At 45.5% G+C, this 15,069-nt stretch overlaps 6 pseudogenes; all 6 read right to left on the minus strand.

The window, feature by feature from the left end:
- Nucleotides 1-2,159: 2,159 nt before the first annotated feature.
- On the minus strand, nucleotides 2,160-2,277 carry LOC140113199 (5S ribosomal RNA; annotated as a pseudogene).
- Nucleotides 2,278-5,384: 3,107 nt separating this feature from the next.
- Nucleotides 5,385-5,502, minus strand: LOC140113390 (5S ribosomal RNA; annotated as a pseudogene).
- Nucleotides 5,503-8,802: 3,300 nt separating this feature from the next.
- Nucleotides 8,803-8,920, minus strand: LOC140113259 (5S ribosomal RNA; annotated as a pseudogene).
- Nucleotides 8,921-10,322: 1,402 nt separating this feature from the next.
- Nucleotides 10,323-10,440, minus strand: LOC140113392 (5S ribosomal RNA; annotated as a pseudogene).
- Nucleotides 10,441-11,840: 1,400 nt separating this feature from the next.
- Nucleotides 11,841-11,958, minus strand: LOC140113260 (5S ribosomal RNA; annotated as a pseudogene).
- Nucleotides 11,959-13,738: 1,780 nt separating this feature from the next.
- LOC140113393 (5S ribosomal RNA) lies at nucleotides 13,739-13,856 on the minus strand (annotated as a pseudogene).
- Nucleotides 13,857-15,069: the final 1,213 nt, after the last annotated feature.

The raw sequence follows: 15,069 nt of genomic DNA on the forward strand, positions 1-15,069 counted from the left end.
CTGTTCAATTTGAACCTTCTTTTACTATCTCATAGAGAATCTAACACAATTTTCAGGTTCAAAAAGGTCATTGTAACTTGGGATTCTTAGCCAGTCTCCCATGCTGGTACTTGCCAAGCCTTAAGCTGCATTGCTGCTGCGATCTGACGAGAGCAGGCCCATTCAGCTTAGAATGGCCGTTGACAGCAGCTGTTCAATTTGAACCTTCTTTTACCATCTTTGACAGAGAAACTAACACAATTTTCAGGTTCAAAAACGTCAACGGAACTTGGAATTCCCAGCCAGTCTCCCATTCTGGTACTTGCCAAGCCTTAAGCTGCATTGCTGTTGTGATCTGATGAGAGCAGGCACATTCAGCTTAGAATGGCCGTTGACAGCAGCTGTTCAATTTGAACCTTCTTTTACTATCTCATAGAGAAACTAACACAATTTTCAGGTTCAAAAAGGTCAACGGAACTTGGGACTCCCAGCCAGTCTCCCATTTTGGTACTTGCCAAGCCTTAAGCTGCATTGCTGCTGCGATCTGACGAGAGCAGGCACATTCAGCTTAGAATGGCCGTTGACAGCAGCTGTTCAATTTGAACCTTCTTTTACTATCTCATAGAGAAACTAACACAATTTTCAGGTTCAAAAAGGTCAACGGAACTTGGGATTCCCAGCCAGTCTCCCATGCTGGTACTTGCCAAGCCTTAAGCTGCATTGCTGCTGCAATCTGACGAGAGCAGGCACATTCAGCTTAGAATGGCCGTTGACAGCAACTGTTCAATTTGAACCTTCTTTTACTATCTCATAGAGAAACTAACACAATTTTCAGGTTCAAAAAGGTCAACGGAACTTGGGATTCCCAGCCAGTCTCCCATGCTGGTACTTGCCAAGCCTTAAGCTGCATTGCTGCTGCGATCTGACGAGAGCAGGCACATTCAGCTTAGAATGGCCGTTGACAGCAGCTGTTCAATTTGAACCTTCTTTTACCATCTTTGACAGAGAAACTAACACAATTTTCAGGTTCAAAAAGGTCAACGGAACTTGGGATTCCCAGCCAGTCTCCCATGCTGGTACTTGCCAAGCCTTAAGCTGCATTGCTGCTGCGATCTGACGAGAGCAGGCACATTCAGCTTAGAATGGCCGTTGACAGCAGCTGTTCAATTTGAACCTTCTTTTACCATCTGTGCCAGAGAAACTAACACAATTTTCAGGTTCAAAAAGGTCAACGGAACTTGGGATTTCCAGCCAGTCTCCCATGCTGGTACTTGCCAAGCCTTAAGCTGCATTGCTGCTGCGATCTGACGAGAGCAGGCACATTCAGCTTAGAATGGCCGTTGACAGCAGCTGTTCAATTTGAACCTTCTTTTACCATCTGTGCCAGAGAAACTAACACAATTTTCAGGTTCAAAAAGGTCAACGGAACTTGGGATTCCCAGCCAGTCTCCCATGCTGGTACTTGCCAAGCCTTAAGCTGCATTGCTGCTGCGATCTGACGAGAGCAGGCACATTCAGCTTAGAATGGCCGTTGACAGCAGCTGTTCAATTTGAACCTTCTTTTACCATCTTTGACAGAGAAACTAACACAATTTTCAGGTTCAAAAAGGTCAACGGAACTTGGGATTCCCAGCCAGTCTCCCATGCTGGTACTTGCCAAGCCTTAAGCTGCATTGCTGCTGCGATCTGACGAGAGCAGGCACATTCAGCTTAGAATGGCCGTTGACAGCAGCTGTTCAATTTGAACCTTCTTTTACTATCTCATAGAGAAACTAATACAATTTTCAGGTTTAAAAAGGTCAACGGAACTTGGGATTCCAAGCCAGTCTCCCATGCTGGTACTTGCCAAGCCTTAAGCTGCATTGCTGCTGCGAACTGACGAGAGCAGGCACATTCAGCTTAGAATGGCCGTTGACAGCAGCTGTTCAATTTGAACCTTCTTTTACCATCTTTGACAGAGAATCTAACACAATTTTCAGGTTCAAAAAGGTCATTGTAACTTGGGATTCCCAGCCAGTCTCCCATGCTGGTACTTGCCAAGCCTTAAGCTGCATTGCTGCTGCGATCTGACGAGAGCAGGCCCATTCAGCTTAGAATGGCCGTTGACAGCAGCTGTTCAATTTGAACCTTCTTTTACCATCTTTGACAGAGAAACTAACACAATTTTCAGGTTCAAAAAGGTCAACGGAACTTGGAATTCCCAGCCAGTCTCCCATGCTGGTACTTGCCAAGCCTTAAGCTGCATTGCTGCTGCGATCTGATGAGAGCAGGCACATTCAGCTTAGAATGGCCGTTGACAACAGCTGTTCAATTTGAACCTTCTTTTACTATCTCATAGAGAAACTAACACAATTTTCAGGTTCAAAAAGGTCAACGGAACTTGGGATTCCCAGCCAGTCTCCCATGCTGGTACTTGCCAAGCCTTAAGCTGCATTGCTGCTGCGATCTGACGAGAGCAGGCACATTCAGCTTAGAATGGCCGTTGACAGCAGCTGTTCAATTTGAACCTTCTTTTACTATCTCATAGAGAATCTAACACAATTTTCAGGTTCAAAAAGGTCATTGTAACTTGGGATTCTTAGCCAGTCTCCCATGCTGGTACTTGCCAAGCCTTAAGCTGCATTGCTGCTGCGATCTGACAAGAGCAGGCCCATTCAGCTTAGAATGGCCGTTGACAGCAGCTGTTCAATTTGAACCTTCTTTTACCATCTTTGACAGAGAAACTAACACAATTTTCAGGTTCAAAAACGTCAACGGAACTTGGAATTCCCAGCCAGTCTCCCATGCTGGTACTTGCCAAGCCTTAAGCTGCATTGCTGTTGTGATCTGATGAGAGCAGGCACATTCAGCTTAGAATGGCCGTTGACAGCAGCTGTTTAATTTGAACCTTCTTTTACTATCTCATAGAGAAACTAACACAATTTTCAGGTTCAAAAAGGTCAACGGAACTTGGGATTCCCAGCCAGTCTCCCATGCTGGTACTTGCCAAGCCTTAAGCTGCATTGCTGCTGCGATCTGACGAGAGCAGGCACATTCAGCTTAGAATGGCCGTTGACAGCAGCTGTTCAATTTGAACCTTCTTTTACTATCTCATAGAGAAACTAACACAATTTTCAGGTTCAAAAAGGTCAACGGAACTTGGGATTCCCAACCAGTCTCCCATGCTGGTACTTGCCAAGCCTTAAGCTGCATTGCTGCTGCGATCTGACGAGAGCAGGCACATTCAGCTTAGAATGGCCGTTGACAGCAGCTGTTCAATTTGAACCTTCTTTTACCATCTTTGACAGAGAAACTAACACAATTTTCAGGTTCAAAAATGTCAACGGAACTTGGGATTCCCAGACAGTCTCCCATGCTGGTACTTGCCAAGCCTTAAGCTGCATTGCTGCTGCGATCTGACGAGAGCAGGCACATTCAGCTTAGAATGGCCGTTGACAGCAGCTGTTCAATTTGAACCTTCTTTTACTATCTCATAGAGAATCTAACACAATTTTCAGGTTCAAAAAGGTCATTGTAACTTGGGATTCTTAGCCAGTCTCCCATGCTGGTACTTGCCAAGCCTTAAGCTGCATTGCTGCTGCGATCTGACGAGAGCAGGCCCATTCAGCTTAGAATGGCCGTTGACAGCAGCTGTTCAATTTGAACCTTCTTTTACCATCTCATAGAGAAACTAACACAATTTTCAGGTTCAAAAAGGTCAACGGAACTTGGGATTCCCAGCTAGTCTCCCATGCTGGTACTTGCCAAGCCTTAAGCTGCATTGCTGCTGCGATCTGACGAGAGCAGGCACATTCAGCTTAGAATGGCCGTTGACAGCAGCTGTTCAATTTGAACCTTCTTTTACTATCTCATAGAGAAACTAATACAATTTTCAGGTTCAAAAAGGTCAACGGAACTTGGGATTCCAAGCCAGTCTCCCATGCTGGTACTTGCCAAGCCTTAAGCTGCATTGCTGCTGCGAACTGACGAGAGCAGGCACATTCAGCTTAGAATGGCCGTTGACAGCAGCTGTTCAATTTGAACCTTCTTTTACCATCTTTGACAGAGAATCTAACACAATTTTCAGGTTCAAAAAGGTCATTGTAACTTGGGATTCCCAGCCAGTCTCCCATGCTGGTACTTGCCAAGCCTTAAGCTGCATTGCTGCTGCGATCTGACGAGAGCAGGCCCATTCAGCTTAGAATGGCCGTTGACAACAGCTGTTCAATTTGAACCTTCTTTTACCATCTTTGACAGAGAAACTAACACAATTTTCAGGTTCAAAAAGGTCATTGTAACTTGGGATTCCCAGCCAGTCTCCCATGCTGGTACTTGCCAAGCCTTAAGCTGCATTGCTGCTGCGATCTGATGAGAGCAGGCACATTCAGCTTAGAATGGCCGTTGACAACAGCTGTTCAATTTGAACCTTCTTTTACTATCTCATAGAGAAACTAACACAATTTTCAGGTTCAAAAAGGTCAACGGAACTTGGGATTCCCAGCCAGTCTCCCATGCTGGTACATGCCAAGCCTTAAGCTGCATTGCTGCTGCGATCTGACGAGAGCAGGCCCATTCAGCTTAGAATGGCCGTTGACAGCAGTTGTTCAATTTGAACCTTCTTTTACCATCTTTGACAGAGAAACTAACACAAATTTCAGGTTCAAAAAGGGCAACGGAACTTTGGATTCCCAGCCAGTCTCCCATGCTGGTACTTGCCAAGCCTTAAGCTGCATTGCTGCTGCGATCTGACGAGAGCAGGCACATTCAGCTTAGAATGGCCATTGACATCAGCTGTTCAATTTGAACCTTCTTTTACTATCTCATAGAGAAACTAACACAATTTTCAGGTTCAAAAAGGTCAACGGAACTTGGGATTCCCAGCCAGTCTCCCATTCTGGTACTTGCCAAGCCTTAAGCTGCATTGCTGCTGCGATCTGACGAGAGCAGGCACATTCAGCTTAGAATGGCCGTTGACAGCAGCTGTTCAATTTGAACCTTCTTTTACTATCTCATAGAGAAACTAACACAATTTTCAGGTTCAAAAAGGTCAACGGAAATTGGGATTCCCAGCCAGTCTCCCATTCTGGTACTTGCCAAGCCTTAAGCTGCATTGCTGCTGCGATCTGGCGAGAGCAGGCACATTCAGCTTAGAATGGCCGTTGACAGCAGCTGTTCAATTTGAACCTTCTTTTACTATCTCATAGAGAAACTAACACAACTTTCAGGTTCAAAAAGGTCAACGGAACTTGGAATTCCCAGCCAGTCTCCCATGCTGGTACTTGCCAAGCCTTAAGCTGCATTGCTGCTGCAATCTGATGAGAGCAGGCACATTCAGCTTAGAATGGCCGTTGACAGCAGCTGTTCAATTTGAACCTTCTTTTACCATCTTTGACAGAGAAACTAACACAATTTTCAGGTTCAAAAAGGTCAACGGAACTTGGGATTCCCAGCCAGTCTCCCATGCTGGTACTTGCCAAGCCTTAAGCTGCATTGCTGCTGCGATCTGATGAGAGCAGGCACATTCAGCTTAGAATGGCCGTTGACAGCAGCTGTTCAATTTGAACCTTCTTTTACTATCTCATAGAGAAACTAACACAATTTTCAGGTTCAAAAAGGTCAACGGAACTTGGGATTCCCAACCAGTCTCCCATTCTGGTACTTGCCAAGCCTTAAGCTGCATTGCTGCTGCGATCTGACGAGAGCAGGCACATTCAGCTTAGAATGGCCGTTGACAGCAGCTGTTCAATTTGAACCTTCTTTTACTATCTCATAGAGAAACTAACACAATTTTCAGGTTCAAAAAGGTCAACGGAACTTGGGATTCCCAGCCAGTCTCCCATGCTGGTACTTGCCAAGCCTTAAGCTGCATTGCTGCTGCGATCTGACGAGAGCAGGCACATTCAGCTTAGAATGGCCGTTGACAGCAGCTGTTCAATTTGAACCTTCTTTTACTATCTCATAGAGAAACTAACACAATTTTCAGGTTCAAAAAGGTCAACGGAACTTGGGATTCCCAGCCAGTCTCCCATGCTGGTACTTGCCAAGCCTTAAGCTGCATTGCTGCTGCGATCTGACGAGAGCAGGCACATTCAGCTTAGAATGGCCGTTGACAGCAGCTGTTCAATTTGAACCTTCTTTTACCATCTTTGACAGAGAAACTAACACAATTTTCAGGTTCAAAAATGTCAACGGAACTTGGGATTCCCAGACAGTCTCCCATGCTGGTACTTGCCAAGCCTTAAGCTGCATTGCTGCTGCGATCTGACGAGAGCAGGCACATTCAGCTTAGAATGGCCGTTGACAGCAGCTGTTCAATTTGAACCTTCTTTTACTATCTCATAGAGAAACTAACACAATTTTCAGGTTCAAAAAGGTCAACGGAACTTGGGATTCCCAGCCAGTCTCCCATGCTGGTACTTGCCAAGCCTTAAGCTGCATTGCTGCTGCGATCTGACGAGAGCAGGCACATTCAGCTTAGAATGGCCGTTGACAGCAGCTGTTCAATTTGAACCTTCTTTTACCATCTTTGACAGAGAAACGAACACAATTTTCAGGTTCAAAAAGGTCAACGGAACTTGGGATTCCCAGCCAGTCTCCCATGCTGGTACTTGCCAAGCCTTAAGCTGCATTGCTGCTGCGATCTGACGAGAGCAGGCACATTCAGCTTAGAATGGCCGTTGACAGCAGCTGTTCAATTTGAACCTTCTTTTACTATCTCATAAAGAAACTAATACAATTTTCAGGTTCAAAAAGGTCAACGGAACTTGGGATTCCAAGCCAGTCTCCCATGCTGGTACTTGCCAAGCCTTAAGCTGCATTGCTGCTGCGAACTGACGAGAGCAGGCACATTCAGCTTAGAATGGCCGTTGACAGCAGCTGTTCAATTTGAACCTTCTTTTACCATCTTTGACAGAGAAACTAACACAATTTTCAGGTTCAAAAAGGTCATTGTAACTTGGGATTCCCAGCCAGTCTCCCATGCTGGTACTTGCCAAGCCTTAAGCTGCATTGCTGCTGCGATCTGACGAGAGCAGGCCCATTCAGCTTAGAATGGCCGTTGACAGCAGCTGTTCAATTTGAACCTTCTTTTACCATCTTTGACAGAGAAACTAACACAATTTTCAGGTTCAAAAAGGTCATTGTAACTTGAGATTCCCAGCCAGTCTCCCATGCTGGTACTTGCCAAGCCTTAAGCTGCATTGCTGCTGCGATCTGATGAGAGCAGGCACATTCAGCTTAGAATGGCCGTTGACAACAGCTGTTCAATTTGAACCTTCTTTTACTATCTCATAGAGAAACTAACACAATTTTCAGGTTCAAAAAGGTCAACGGAACTTGGGATTCCCAGCCAGTCTCCCATGCTGGTACTTGCCAAGCCTTAAGCTGCATTGCTGCTGCGATCTGACGAGAGCAGGCACATTCAGCTTAGAATGGCCGTTGACAGCAGCTGTTCAATTTGAACCTTCTTTTACCATCTTTGACAGAGAAACGAACACAATTTTCAGGTTCAAAAAGGTCAACGGAACTTGGGATTCCCAGCCAGTCTCCCATGCTGGTACTTGCCAAGCCTTAAGCTGCATTGCTGCTGCGATCTGACGAGAGCAGGCACATTCAGCTTAGAATGGCCGTTGACAGCAGCTGTTCAATTTGAACCTTCTTTTACTATCTCATAAAGAAACTAATACAATTTTCAGGTTCAAAAAGGTCAACGGAACTTGGGATTCCAAGCCAGTCTCCCATGCTGGTACTTGCCAAGCCTTAAGCTGCATTGCTGCTGCGAACTGACGAGAGCAGGCACATTCAGCTTAGAATGGCCGTTGACAGCAGCTGTTCAATTTGAACCTTCTTTTACCATCTTTGACAGAGAAACTAACACAATTTTCAGGTTCAAAAAGGTCATTGTAACTTGGGATTCCCAGCCAGTCTCCCATGCTGGTACTTGCCAAGCCTTAAGCTGCATTGCTGCTGCGATCTGACGAGAGCAGGCCCATTCAGCTTAGAATGGCCGTTGACAGCAGCTGTTCAATTTGAACCTTCTTTTACCATCTTTGACAGAGAAACTAACACAATTTTCAGGTTCAAAAAGGTCATTGTAACTTGAGATTCCCAGCCAGTCTCCCATGCTGGTACTTGCCAAGCCTTAAGCTGCATTGCTGCTGCGATCTGATGAGAGCAGGCACATTCAGCTTAGAATGGCCGTTGACAACAGCTGTTCAATTTGAACCTTCTTTTACTATCTCATAGAGAAACTAACACAATTTTCAGGTTCAAAAAGGTCAACGGAACTTGGGATTCCCAGCCAGTCTCCCATGCTGGTACTTGCCAAGCCTTAAGCTGCATTGCTGCTGCGATCTGACGAGAGCAGGCACATTCAGCTTAGAATGGCCATTGACAGCAGCTGTTCAATTTGAACCTTCTTTTACTATCTCATAGAGAATCTAACACAATTTTCAGGTTCAAAAAGGTCATTGTAACTTGGGATTCTTAGCCAGTCTCCCATGCTGGTACTTGCCAAGCCTTAAGCTGCATTGCTGCTGCGATCTGACGAGAGCAGGCACATTCAGCTTAGAATGGCCGTTGACAGCAGCTGTTCAATTTGAACCTTCTTTTACTATCTCATAGAGAAACTAACACAATTTTCAGGTTCAAAAAGGTCAACGGAACTTGGGATTCCCAGCCAGTCTCCCATGCTGGTACTTGCCAAGCCTTAAGCTGCATTGCTGCTGCGATCTGACGAGAGCAGGCACATTCAGCTTAGAATGGCCGTTGACAGCAGCTGTTCAATTTGAACCTTCTTTTACCATCTTTGACAGAGAAACTAACACAATTTTCAGGTTCAAAAAGGTCAACGGAACTTGGGATTCCCAGACAGTCTCCCATGCTGGTACTTGCCAAGCCTTAAGCTGCATTGCTGCTGCGATCTGACGAGAGCAGGCACATTCAGCTTAGAATGGCCGTTGACAGCAGCTGTTCAATTTGAACCTTCTTTTACTATCTCATAGAGAAACTAACACAATTTTCAGGTTCAAAAAGGTCAACGGAACTTGGGATTCCCAGCCAGTCTCCCATGCTGGTACTTGCCAAGCCTTAAGCTGCATTGCTGCTGCGATCTGACGAGAGCAGGCACATTCAGCTTAGAATGGCCGTTGACAGCAGCTGTTCAATTTGAACCTTCTTTTACCATCTTTGACAGAGAAACTAACACAATTTTCAGGTTCAAAAAGGTCAATGGAACTTGGGATTCACAGCCAGTCTCCCATGCTGGTACTTGCCAAGCCTTAAGCTGCATTGCTGCTGCGATCTGACGAGAGCAGGCCCATTCAGCTTAGAATGGCCGTTGACAGCAGTTGTTCAATTTGAACCTTCTTTTACCATCTTTGACAGAGAAACTAACACAATTTTCAGGTTCAAAAAGGTCAACGGAACTTGGGATTCCCAGCCAGTCTCCCATGCTGGTACTTGCCAAGCCTTAAGCTGCATTGCTGCTGCGATCTGATGAGAGCAGGCACATTGAGCTTAGAATGGCCATTGACAGCAGCTGTTCAATTTGAACCTTCTTTTACTATCTCATAGAGAAACTAACACAATTTTCAGGTTCAAAAAGGTCAACGGAACTTGGGATTCCCAGCCAGTCTCCCATTCTGGTACTTGCCAAGCCTTAAGCTGCATTGCTGCTGCGATCTGACGAGAGCAGGCACATTCAGCTTAGAATGGCCGTTGACAGCAGCTGTTCAATTTGAACCTTCTTTTACTATCTCATAGAGAAACTAACACAATTTTCAGGTTCAAAAAGGTCAACGGAACTTGGGATTCCCAGCCAGTCTCCCATGCTGGTACTTGCCAAGCCTTAAGCTGCATTGCTGCTGCAATCTGACGAGAGCAGGCACATTCAGCTTAGAATGGCCGTTGACAGCAGCTGTTCAATTTGAACCTTCTTTTACCATCTTTGACAGAGAAACTAACACAATTTTCAGGTTCAAAAAGGTCAACGGAACTTGGGATTCCCAGCCAGTCTCCCATGCTGGTACTTGGCAAGCCTTAAGCTGCATTGCTGCTGCGATCTGATGAGAGCAGGCACATTCAGCTTAGAATGGCCGTTGACAGCAGCTGTTCAATTTGAACCTTCTTTTACTATCTCATAGAGAAACTAACACAATTTTCAGGTTCAAAAAGGTCAACGGAAATTGGGATTCCCAGCCAGTCTCCCATTCTGGTACTTGCCAAGCCTTAAGCTGCATTGCTGCTGCGATCTGGCGAGAGCAGGCACATTCAGCTTAGAATGGCCGTTGACAGCAGCTGTTCAATTTGAACCTTCTTTTACCATCTTTGACAGAGAAACTAACACAATTTTCAGGTTCAAAAAGGTCAACGGAACTTGGGATTCCCAGCCAGTCTCCCATGCTGGTACTTGCCAAGCCTTAAGCTGCATTGCTGCTGCGATCTGATGAGAGCAGGCACATTCAGCTTAGAATGGCCGTTGACAGCAGCTGTTCAATTTGAACCTTCTTTTACTATCTCATAGAGAAACTAACACAATTTTCAGGTTCAAAAAGGTCAACGGAACTTGGGATTCCCAGCCAGTCTCCCATTCTGGTACTTGCCAAGCCTTAAGCTGCATTGCTGCTGCGATCTGACGAGAGCAGGCACATTCAGCTTAGAATGGCCGTTGACAGCAGCTGTTCAATTTGAACCTTCTTTTACTATCTCATAGAGAAACTAACACAATTTTCAGGTTCAAAAAGGTCAACGGAACTTGGGATTCCCAGCCAGTCTCCCATTCTGGTACTTGCCAAGCCTTAAGCTGCATTGCTGCTGCAATCTGACAAGAGCAGGCACATTCAGCTTAGAATGGCCGTTGACAGCAGCTGTTCAATTTGAACCTTCTTTTACTATCTCATAGAGAAACTAACACAATTTTCAGGTTCAAAAAGGTCAACGGAACTTGGGATTCCCAGCCAGTCTCCCATGCTGGTACTTGCCAAGCCTTAAGCTGCATTGCTGCTGCGATCTGACGAGAGCAGGCACATTCAGCTTAGAATGGCCGTTGACAGCAGCTGTTCAATTTGAACCTTCTTTTACCATCTTTGACAGAGAAACTAATACAATTTTCAGGTTCAAAAAGGTCAACGGAACTTGGGATTCCCAGCCAGTCTCCCATTCCGGTACTTGCCAAGCCATACGCTGCATTGCTGCTGCGATCTGACGAGAGCAGGCACAGTCAGCTTAGAATGGCCGTTGACAGCAGCTGTTCAATTTGAACCTTCTTTTACTATCTCATAGAGAAACTAACACAATTTTCAGGTTCAAAAAGGTCAACGGAACTTGGGATTCCCAGCCAGTCTCCCATTCTGGTACTTGCCAAGCCTTAAGCTGCATTGCTGCTGCGATCTGACGAGAGCAGGCACATTCAGCTTAGAATGGCCGTTGACAGCAGCTGTTCAATTTGAACCTTCTTTTACCATCTTTGACAGAGAAACTAACACAATTTTCAGGTTCAAAAAGGTCAACGGAACTTGGGATTCCCAGCCAGTCTCCCATGCTGGTACTTGCCAAGCCTTAAGCTGCATTGCCGCTGCGATCTGATGAGAGCAGGCACATTCAGCTTAGAATGGCCGTTGACAGCAGCTGTTCAATTTGAACCTTCTTTTACTATCTCATAGAGAAACTAACACAATTTTCAGGTTCAAAAAGGTCAACGGAACTTGGGATTCCCAGCCAGTCTCCCATTCTGGTACTTGCCAAGCCTTAAGCTGCATTGCTGCTGCGATCTGACGAGAGCAGGCACATTCAGCTTAGAATGGCCGTTGACAGCAGCTGTTCAATTTGAACCTTCTTTTACCATCTTTGACAGAGAAACTAACACAATTTTCAGGTTCAAAAAGGTCAACGGAACTTGGGATTCCCAGACAGTCTCCCATGCTGGTACTTGCCAAGCCTTAAGCTGCATTGCTGCTGCGATCTGACGAGAGCAGGCACATTCAGCTTAGAATGGCCGTTGACAGCAGCTGTTCAATTTGAACCTTCTTTTACTATCTCATAGAGAAACTAACAAAATTTTCAGGTTCAAAAAGGTCAACGGAACTTGGGATTCCCAGCCAGTCTCCCATTCTGGTACTTGCCAAGCCTTAAGCTGCATTGCTGCTGCGATCTGACGAGAGCAGGCACATTCAGCTTAGAATGGCCGTTGACAGCAGCTGTTCAATTTGAACCTTCTTTTACTATCTCATAGAGAAACTAACACAATTTTCAGGTTCAAAAAGGTCAACGGAACTTGGGATTCCCAGCCAGTCTCCCATGCTGGTACTTGCCAAGCCTTAAGCTGCATTGCTGCTGCAATCTGACGAGAGCAGGCACATTCAGCTTAGAATGGCCGTTGACAGCAGCTGTTCAATTTGAACCTTCTTTTACTATCTCATAGAGAAACTAACACAATTTTCAGGTTCAAAAAGGTCAACGGAACTTGGGATTCCCAGCCAGTCTCCCATGCTGGTACTTGCCAAGCCTTAAGCTGCATTGCTGCTGCGATCTGACGAGAGCAGGCACATTCAGCGTAGAATGGCCGTTGACAGCAGCTGTTCAATTTGAACCTTCTTTTACCATCTTCGACAGAGAAACTAATACAATTTTCAGGTTCAAAAAGGTCAACGGAACTTGGGATTCCCAGCCAGTCTCCCATTCCGGTACTTGCCAAGCCATAAGCTGCATTGCTGCTGCGATCTGACGAGAGCAGGCACATTCAGCTTAGAATGGCCGTTGACAGCAGCTGTTCAATTTGAACCTTCTTTTACTATCTCATAGAGAAACTAACACAATTTTCAGGTTCAAAAAGGTCAACGGAACTTGGGATTCCCAGCCAGTCTCCCATGCTGGTACTTGCCAAGCCTTAAGCTGCATTGCTGCTGCGATCTGACGAGAGCAGGCACATTCAGCTTAGAATGGCCGTTGACAGCAGCTGTTCAATTTGAACCTTCTTTTACCATCTTTGACAGAGAAACTAACACAATTTTCAGGTTCAAAAAGGTCAACGGAACTTGGGATTCCCAGCCAGTCTCCCATGCTGGTACTTGCCAAGCCTTAAGCTGCATTGCCGCTGCGATCTGATGAGAGCAGGCACATTCAGCTTAGAATGGCCGTTGACAGCAGCTGTTCAATTTGAACCTTCTTTTACTATCTCATAGAGAAACTAACACAATTTTCAGGTTCAAAAAGGTCAACGGAACTTGGGATTCCCAGCCAGTCTCCCATTCTGGTACTTGCCAAGCCTTAAGCTGCATTGCTGCTGCGATCTGACGAGAGCAGGCACATTCAGCTTAGAATGGCCGTTGACAGCAGCTGTTCAATTTGAACCTTCTTTTACTATCTCATAGAGAAACTAACACAATTTTCAGGTTCAAAAAGGTCAACGGAACTTGGGATTCCCAGCCAGTCTCCCATGCTGGTACTTGCCAAGCCTTAAGCTGCATTGCTGCTGCGATCTGACGAGATCAGGCACATTCAGCTTAGAATGGCAGTTGACAGCAGCTGTTCAATTTGAACCTTCTTTTACCATCTTTGACAGAGAAACTAACACAATTTTCAGGTTCAAAAAGGTCAATGGAACTTGGGAATCACAGCCAGTCTCCCATGCTGGTACTTGCCAAGCCTTAAGCTGCATTGCTGCTGCGATCTGACGAGAGCAGGCCCATTCAGCTTAGAATGGCCGTTGACAGCAGCTGTTCAATTTGAACCTTCTTTTACCATCTTTGACAGAGAAACTAACACAATTTTCAGGTTCAAAAAGGTCAACGGAACTTGGGATTCCCAGCCAGTCTCCCATGCTGGTACTTGCCAAGCCTTAAGCTGCATTGCTGCTGCGATCTGATGAGAGCAGGCACATTCAGCTTAGAATGGCCGTTGACAGCAGCTGTTCAATTTGAACCTTCTTTTACTATCTCATAGAGAAACTAACACAATTTTCAGGTTCAAAAAGGTCAATGGAACTTGGGATTCCCAGCCAGTCTCCCATTCTGGTACTTGCCAAGCCTTAAGCTGCATTGCTGCTGCGATCTGACGAGAGCAGGCACATTCAGCTTAGAATGGCCGTTGACAGCAGCTGTTCAATTTGAACCTTATTTTACTATCTCATAGAGAAACTAACACAATTTTCAGGTTCAAAAAGGTCAACGGAACTTGGGATTCCCAGCCAGTCTCCCATGCTGGTACTTGCCAAGCCTTAAGCTGCATTGCTGCTGCAATCTGACGAGAGCAGGCACATTCAGCTTAGAATGGCCGTTGACAGCAGCTGTTCAATTTGAACCTTCTTTTACTATCTCATAGAGAAACTAACACAATTTTCAGGTTCAAAAAGGTCAACGGAACTTGGGATTCCCAGCCAGTCTCCCATGCTGGTACTTGCCAAGCCTTAAGCTGCATTGCTGCTGCGATCTGACGAGAGCAGGCACATTCAGCTTAGAATGGCCGTTGACAGCAGCTGTTCAATTTGAACCTTCTTTTACCATCTTTGACAGAGAAACTAATACAATTTTCAGGTTCAAAAAGGTCAACGGAACTTGGGATTCCCAGCCAGTCTCCCATTCCGGTACTTGCCAAGCCATACGCTGCATTGCTGCTGCGATCTGACGAGAGCAGGCACAGTCAGCTTAGAATGGCCGTTGACAGCAGCTGTTCAATTTGAACCTTCTTTTACTATCTCATAGAGAAACTAACAAAATTTTCAGGTTCAAAAAGGTCAACGGAACTTGGGATTCCCAGCCAGTCTCCCATTCTGGTACTTGCCAAGCCTTAAGCTGCATTGCTGCTGCGATCTGACGAGAGCAGGCACATTCAGCTTAGAATGGCCGTTGACAGCAGCTGTTCAATTTGAACCTTCTTTTACTATCTCATAGAGAAACTAACACAATTTTCAGGTTCAAAAAGGTCAACGGAACTTGGGATTCCCAGCCAGTCTCCCATGCTGGTACTTGCCAAGCCTTAAGCTGCATTGCTGCTGCAATCTGACGAGAGCAGGCACATTCAGCTTAGAATGGCCGTTGACAGCAGCTGTTCAATTTGAACCTTCTTTTACTATCTCATAGAGAAACTAACACAATTTTCAGGTTCAAAAAGGTCAAC

Source organism: Engystomops pustulosus, chromosome 1 (genome assembly GCF_040894005.1).
Source record: "Engystomops pustulosus chromosome 1, aEngPut4.maternal, whole genome shotgun sequence".
NCBI lineage: Eukaryota > Metazoa > Chordata > Amphibia > Anura > Leptodactylidae > Engystomops > Engystomops pustulosus.